This window comes from Coregonus lavaretus (genome assembly GCF_964263955.1).
Source record: "Coregonus lavaretus genome assembly, contig: HAP1_SCAFFOLD_2292, whole genome shotgun sequence".
Lineage (NCBI taxonomy): Eukaryota > Metazoa > Chordata > Actinopteri > Salmoniformes > Salmonidae > Coregonus > Coregonus lavaretus.
In genome coordinates, this window is record NW_028157050.1 from 74,245 (window position 1) to 82,826 (window position 8,582).

Below are 8,582 nucleotides of genomic sequence, written 5' to 3' on the forward strand. Positions count from 1 at the left end.
GGCTGGGTGTCATTCCCCCTCACGCGCAAGCGGTATAACTCAACGTCACTCTGACATACTACTATACACACACACACATACACCATACAGTCAAGTATACTTGCACTCTTTTGTAATTGCACATTCAATTCAGCTCCCCTACTGAACATCAAATTCTATGCAAACTCTCTCTCAAGCACGCGTATGCCGGGTAACACACACACACACACACACATTCACAGCTGCATGGAACAACGTGGGAGAAGACAGTCAGACAAGACAGCTAACACACTAAAACACAAATCATTCCTGCAGATTTGATTGTCTTCATGCATCTTGGAATATACTGTATACAGTATATAGACTCAACAAAAATATAAACGCAACATCTAAAGTGTTCGTCCCATGTTTCATGAGCTGAAATAAAAGATCCCTGAAATGTTCCATATGCACAAAAAGCTTATTTCTCTCAAATGTTGTGCACAACTTTGTTTACATCCCTGTTAGTGAGCATTTCTCCTTCGCCGAGATAATCCATCCACCTGACAGGTGTGGCATATCAAGAAACTGATTAAACAGCATGATCATTACACAGGTGCACCTTGTGCTGGGGACAATAAAAGGCCACTCTAAAATGTGCAGTTTTATCGCACAACCCGATGCCACAGATGTCTCATGTTTTGAGGGAGTGTGCAATTGGCATGTTCACTGCAGGAATGTCCACCAGAGCTGTTGCCAGAGAAATTAATGTTAATTTCTCTACCATAAGCCGCCTCCAACGTCATTTTGGAGAATTTGACAGGCCTCACAAACGCAGACTACGTGTAACCACGCCAGCCGAGAACCTCCACATCCGGCTTCTTGACCTGTGGGATGGTCTGAGACCAGACACCCGGACAGCTGATGAAACTGTGGGTTTGCACAACCGAAGAATTTCTGCACAAACTGTCAGAAACCGTCTCAGGGAAGTTCATCTGCATGCTCGTCGTCCTCACCAGGGTCTTGACCTGACTGCAGTTCGGCGTCGTAATCGACTTCAGTGGGCAAATGCTCACCTTCAATGGCCACTGGCATGCTGGAGAAGTGTGCTCTTCACGGATGAATCTCAGTTTTAACTGTACCGGGCAGATGGCATTGTGTGGGCGAGCGGTTTGCTGATGTCAACGTTGTGAACAGAGTGCCCCATGGTGGCAGTGGGGTTATGGTATGGGCAGACATAAGCGAACACAACTGCATTTTATCAATGGCAATTTGAATGCACAGAGGTGCTGTTACAAGATCCTGAGGTCCATTGTCGTGCCATTCATCAGCCGCCATCACTTCATGTTTCAGCATGATAATGCATGGCCCCATGTCGCAAGGATCTGTACACAATTCCTGGAAGCTGAAAATGTCCCAGTTCTTCCATGGCCTGCATACTCACGAGACATGTCCCCAATTAAGCATGTTTGGGATGCTCTGGATCGACTTGTACGACAGCGTGTTCCAGTTCCTGCCAATATTGAGAAACTTCGCACAGCCATTGAAGAGGAGTGGGACAACATTCCACAGGCCACAATCAACAACCTGATCAACTCTATGCGAAGATGTGTCACGCTGCATGAGGCAAATGCTGGTCACATCAGATACTGACTGGTTTTCTAATCCACACCCTTACCATTTTTTAAGGTATCTGTGACCAAAAGATGCATATCTGTATTCCCAGTCATGTGAAATCCATAGATTAGGACTGATTTCCTTATATGAACTGTAACTCAGTAAAATCTTTGAAATTGTTGCATATTGCGTTTATATTTTTGTTCAGTGTACATAGTTTCCATTGGTGACAGGCAGTTGTTTTGGTGCCCAGAAGAGGGCAGTATAGCTCCACTATATTATCATCCATAATATTCTCCTCTTTCAACCCAATCCAAGCATGCAAAATATGTGAGAGATAGAGGGTTGCATTTCACCCCTCAAGAGCTGTGTGATTCTAATTGCCACAAAGGATATATAACACATTTATAATCTCCATAGTAGTTCTGCCATGATCATCAAGGCTATGCTATCTTTACTTCACTATCAAAAGAGGGGCTAGTTAGCATAAATGCTAAAAAGTAGACTACAACTGTAGGAGGCAGGGTAAATGATGACCGCCAGAATTGCTAGTTGGATAGACATTAACTAGACATTATACACCCTTTTCAAATCATTATTACCACCCACAGTATAGCCTTTCTCTGACAGCTTCACTAGCCTCTATAGAATACTATGTTGACATTTAGACAGGACAAATACTGGACAGCAATGTGTCACACCACCAAACAATCAGAGACACGGGACGGGTGAGATGTCATGATCCGACACTGACACAAACCCATGACCTTTGACTTCTGACCCCTAATGAGCAGCTCTGGTCAGGTCTATGCATGTGTGTGTATGTATGAGTGTGTATGTATGTATGCCTGTGTGTGTATGTATGAGTGTGTGTGTATGCATGTGCGTATCTAGAGGTATCCTCTGACTTTTTTCATCAACACAAACCTCTCCCAACTGAAACATACACCCTGAAACTAGAAAAAATAACTTGATTTCAGTAGACAATAACAAAACCAGCAAGGTCACACAATGAGACAAACGCACACTGTGACCTGTGTGTGTGCTCGTGTGTGTTTGTCCATGCACTGCTAAAAGAGGCATTAGGGAGTGAAAGAAAAGGAGAGCGTGATGGGCATGCAGTGAGGTGACGGTATCTAAGAGAAAGCAGCATGAGGATGATGGTGAGTAGTACCAAACGTACCAGAAGCGTTAGTCCTCATTGGTCACTGATAGTGATTCTGAAAGAGGAACCATAGTCAACGGTGGGATAGAGGTGTGGTGAAGGTGATAGGATGAGGAGGACAGAAAGAGGAGTGCAAACAAACACATACAGGTTACAGTGCAGGAGAGACCCACGTCACATGACAAGGCTCTGCTCTCACCATGGACCAATCAGATTTGGACCGTTATTTGAAAGTTATTTGGGGTAATTGGTTTTAACATGGCTGCTTTAGAGACATTATTTGAGGGTTGTTTGAAGGTTATTTGGATGTTTGAGGGTGTGTGTGAGCAAGAGCAGTGTCAGACAACGTGTGTGTCTCCCTCAGTAAGGCAAGCTGCTGCCCTGACCGTGAGTTCACATCAGATCAGTACAGTGTCCATTAGCTCACAACCACAGGCAAACACAAGGCAAACGTTAGCAGTGCGGAGGCAGTTTAACAGAGAACGAAAATGAAAAACGCCCCCCCCCCCCCCCCCCCCCTCTCGCTCGCTCTCATTCTCTCTCAATCCCTATCCTCCCCTCTCTTTCTCGCTCTGTTTATTTGCAACATGGAGACAGGATAGACAAGAGACACTATTCCTAAACTATAAAGACTAAGGTTGGGTGAGTGGGATATACTGTAGGATAGGTCTCTAATACAAAACTATATTCTAGCAAAGGACTCCACATAGAGGAGGCCACTAGACTAGACTACTAGTGAGGGGGATTCTGGTGAGGGCTAGGGGCATGGAATGATAAGAAAATGTGGGCTTAAATGAAGGCACAGCTGTGCCACTGATAGTAAAAGTACTTAAAGCAGTTAGTTACAAGTAGGGTTGGGAGGTTCTCTTAGTGTGTACGAAATGTTAGTCAGTAATGTCTGAAACCTTCATGGCAGTTAGCAATGTAAATAGGTACAACATCATAAGTAAAACATATATTAGGTGTGTGTATGTGTGTGGCAATGTTTTACTACAGGGGTGGGCTTTTGGAAGGGTCAATCTATGATATGTCTCTCATCCATCCTACCTCTACCTCCCATCTGTTCTCTAGCTTGCAGCATCTTCTGGACCTGACATCCTTTATCTATATGGCTCTATCCTCTATCACACCAAGCTCTCTCCACTCTCATTTACCTCCATCAATCCTCCTGGCGTCTTCACATCCCCCTTAGCAACAGAGAGCATTGACACTTCAGCTTAGATGTGATTTCATTATCATCCTCACTCTCATAGTATATCACTTACACAACCTCATTAGCTTGTCTGTCTCCCTGTAGGACCTCTTGTAGTGTTACACATTCATAGGCTTGGTGACTTTTGCATTGAGATGTAACGTTTGGGTTCGGTTTCACTCACCTCGGCACACCGGGGGGTGCGCGGTTAGGCCGGGAGGGGACTGATGGGGGGGGCCCACTGAAGGGATCCGGGGAGGCCCCTGGGCGAGAGGGGACAGGGGGGCCAGGAGGGAGGCCAGGGGCTGAGCCACGGGAGACAGGGCGTCCAGGGGGACCTGGGGGAGCCCTTCTGTTCGGAGTGGGACTGCTGGCTGGGGACCTGAGGGGTGGGGGGGGGGAAGAGAGAGAGAGCGGCTGAGTGCATCGGCAGTCAGTTCTCTTTCACACCAGCAGGGGAGGCAACAACATCAGTCCTGCTCCTCTCATCCTTTACTCCCCACTCTCCTCTATTCCCTTATTTCCCCTTCTCCTTCTATCCATACCTTTTACTCAGAGCTGTTGTCCTCCTTCCATCCCCTCCTTCCTCCATCCATCCATACCTTCACCCATATAATTTGCCCTCTGTAGCTCAATTGGTAGAGCATGGCGCTTGTAACGCCAGGGTAGTGGGTTCGATCCCCGGGACCACCCATACGTAAAAATGTATGCACGCATGACTGTAAGTCGCTTTGGATAAAAGCGTCTGCTAAATGGCATATTATTCCCTTCCTCTCCTTTCCTCCCTCTCTCCCTCCATTCGTACCTGCCCCCGGAGTTGTTTCCCCCCGGCCTCAGCCAGGAGTCGTCTACAGGCGGTGGCATGGCGGTGGTGACGGTGGTGGTGCTGATGTCTCCGATGATGTTTAGGGCCTCCCTCAGGGCGTGGTACATGCGGAGCATCTCGTCGCGGTGATGGGCCTGCTCCTGGGACTCCTCCATCAGGCTGTTCTGGTCCCCAGAGTGGTACAGGTTGGCCAGCAGCTCCGCGTTGATGAACTCCTTGGTCTGTGTGGAGGAGGGGGAAGAGAGGGGGAGAGTAAAGGTGAGGAATGGGGGGGAGTTGGAGATGGAAAGGTTGCAGTAGAGATGAAAGAGGTGTTTCTTCTGCCCTTGTCACTGATTGGCTAGAGATTCCACAGGCCGGCTGGTTTCTCAAGTCTAAACCAATCAGACACAGATTCAAAGACAAGGATGAAAATCAGCTGGTGTGAATCAGCTGGCCCTACAGAAGATTACTTTGACACCACTAGTCAAAAGCGACCAATGGGGACTCACGTTGTTGATCATGAGGTACATGATGGTCTTCGGCATAAGGTCCCTGACGGTCTTGTTGACGATGGCCATGTATGAGTCCACCAGGTTGCGGATGGTCTCCACCTGCCTCTCCAGCTGGGGGTCCATGGAGTGCATGAAGTTATCTGAGCCGTTCTCTCCGTCTCCACTGTCACTCTGCTGGAGGACAAGGCCAGGGAGGGGGTTAGAGGGAAGAGAAGAGAGGTGGAGTGGAGAGGTAGAGCGACAGGGATAGGGAAATGGATAGAGGGAAAGAGACGGATAAGAAGAGGGAAAGAGGGAGAGGCAAAAGGAGAGGGATGGGGAGAGGGAGAAAGAGAAAGAGAGAAATATGGTGAGAGAAAGATGGAGACAAGTGATCTCTCTAATCACAAAACATATTGAAACAATCCTCAACATCACACATCATTAACTACATCCACTATATAGCCCTCCTAAACTGTCGCTATAGAGAAATAACCTCAAACTGAGCCAACACACACTACTGGTGCTAGCTAACCGTGTGACTGCTTTCAGACGACAGCCATTGGAGACAACATGTCTCCTTCTGAACCACTTTCTCTTGGCTCACGCCCCAATGATAATTCCTTCATTTGCTTAGCTTATTGCAATCAGATGGTTGTATAATACAGCTATGGCAGAACCCTGATGAGAGCGACATTTGAACTTCCTGGTCTGGTGCGAATGATGAATGACTGGGCCGTTGATTAGAAACAGCACCAATGAGGCGAGACGAAAAACGAGACTGTGCCTGTATAAATCTTTAGAGCCAATCAGAGTTCAGTATCAAATTCAATTGCCAACACTAGCTTGAGCATAGGTGTATAGAAAGCTGTGTAAAAGGGGTGAAGAGTTGGAATAGACATCAGGACACAAAGCACATACCTTGCCTTCCTTTTCCTATAGGGTCCAACAGCAATGAAGGACATATTGAGGAAAATAATGAGGGAGAGAAAGAGAGAGAGGGAAAGAGAGACAGATGGTGTTCAACATTAAATGACTGACTCCACTAGTACTGTGAGAGCAAATCATCATCACGATCAGCTAAATGTTTTGGACCGGCGGAGTTACTGACGAAATGTACAGGTTTATGCCACTGTGTCTCTCTCTGTGTGTGTGTGTGTGTGTGTGTGTGTGTGTGTGTGTGTGTGTGGTACCGTAACACGTTCAGGATACACTCCGGCTCTAAGGAAGGAGGCCTTCCACCCATCTATGTCGTCCTGAGTCTCGCAGGCCAACTCCAGCTGACGGTAGTCCTTATACACATTCCTGTGGATACAGAGGGGAAAGTCTGAGTGTGTGTGTGTGTGTGTGTGTGTGTGTGTGTGTGTGTGTGTGTGTGCAACACAATGTGCTTCACATGAAAAAAACAAATAAAAAACCCTGAAAATAAACACAACAAACATAAGATAAAAAATAAGAGAATGACAAAAAATGAACGACTAAAAGTGTCTTAATAGGTTGTTGGGCCACCACAAGCCAGGAATAGCTTCAATGCACCTCGGCATAGATTCTACAAGTGCCTGGAACTATATTGGAGGAATGCAATACCATTCTTCCACAATACATTCTATAATTTGGTGTTTTGTTGATGGTGGTGGAAAATGCTGTCTCAGGCACCGCTTCAGAATCTCCATAAGTATTCAATTGGGTTGAGATCTGGTGACTGAGACGGCCATGGCATATGGTTTACACTGTTTTCAAGCTCATCAAACCATTCAGTGACCACTCATGCCCTGTGGATGGGGGCATTGTCATCCTATGGGGGCCTAGCCATGGTAGCCAAAATAATGGGCAACTGGGCATTTTTATACATGACCGCAAGCATGATGGGATGTTAATTGCTTAATTAACTCAGGAACCACACCTGTGTGGAAGCACCTGCTTTCAATATACTTTGTATCCCTCATTTACTCAAGTGTTTCCATTATTTTGGCAGTACCTACACATTCTTGTGGAAATGTGAGTGGGACATTTTACAACACTGAGCAACACTACATTACTTTACTTTTTGAGGTCTGAAAAGATTTGAAAAACCTATGATAGAAATGTCCACCTAAGAACTGACCTTTGCTCAGTGTTGAACAGGGCAAAGATCTGCTTGCTGGACATGAAGCTCTTCTCCACATCCCTCAGCCTCAGGTTGTCCACCTGGAGCATATATTTCTTCTCTTTCTCCTGCAGGGGACAGAGTCAACAATACACAGGTTAGAGACAGTACAGCATGAACCGAGAGAGGAGAGAGAGAGAGAGAGAGAGAGAGAGAGAGAGAGAGAGAGAGAGAGAGAGAGAGAGAGAGAGAGAGAGAGAGAGAGAGAGAGAGAGAGAGAGAGAGAGAGAGAGAGAGAGAGAGAGAGAGAGAGAGAGAGAGAGAGAGAGAGAGAGAGAAGGAGAGGGATACATATACAGAGTGAAAGAGGGAGGGGTGGAAAAGAGGCTCAGCAAAGTGCCTGGTTGTGATTAGAGCAGTGTAACTGTAAGTATCATAGAAGAGGGGGGGGGGGGGGGGCGAGCCTTACAGCACACAGCCTTCACCACAGCAGCCTGGCGCACCCAGAGAGAGAGAGAGAGAGAGAGAGAGAGAGAGAGAGAGAGAGAGAGAGAGAGAGAGAGAGAGAGAGAGAGAGAGAGAGACCAAAGCTCAAAAAGCCAGCCGAAAGAGGATGTGAGCCCAGGGCTAAGACCCAGACCTGGGCAGAGTAACACACACCCTGTGGTCACACTCCACTGAGCTTCACAACCCACTGTTACTAAAGGGAGCCATCCCACCCAGGTGTGTGTGTGTGTGTGTGTGTGTGTGTGTGTGTGTGTGTGTGTTGTTTTTGCTTTTACTATCATTGTGGGGACCAGAAGTCCTCACAAGAATAGTAAAACAAAGAACATTTGTACAAGTGGGGACATTTCGCCGGTCCCCACAAGGAAAAAGGCTATTTTAGGCGTAGGGGTTAGGTTTAGGGTTAGGGTTACAATTAGGGTTTAGGGTTAAGGATAGGGTTCGGTTAAGGGTTAGGAAAAATTGGATTTTTAATGGTAATCAGTGTGTGTGTGGCCATATACCAGAGTTAACTATAGGACATACTATTTGTTGCCAGAAAACAGCAATGTTACACTGAACTAAAATATAAACGCATTATGCAACAATTTCAAAGATTTTACTGAGTTACAATTAATTTAAGGAAATCAGTCAATTGAAAAAATTCATTAGGCCCTAATCTATGGATTTCACATGACTGGGAATACAGATATGCATTTATTGGGGGTGTGGATCAGAAAACCAGTCCATTTGCCTCATGCAGCGCGACACATCTCCTTTGC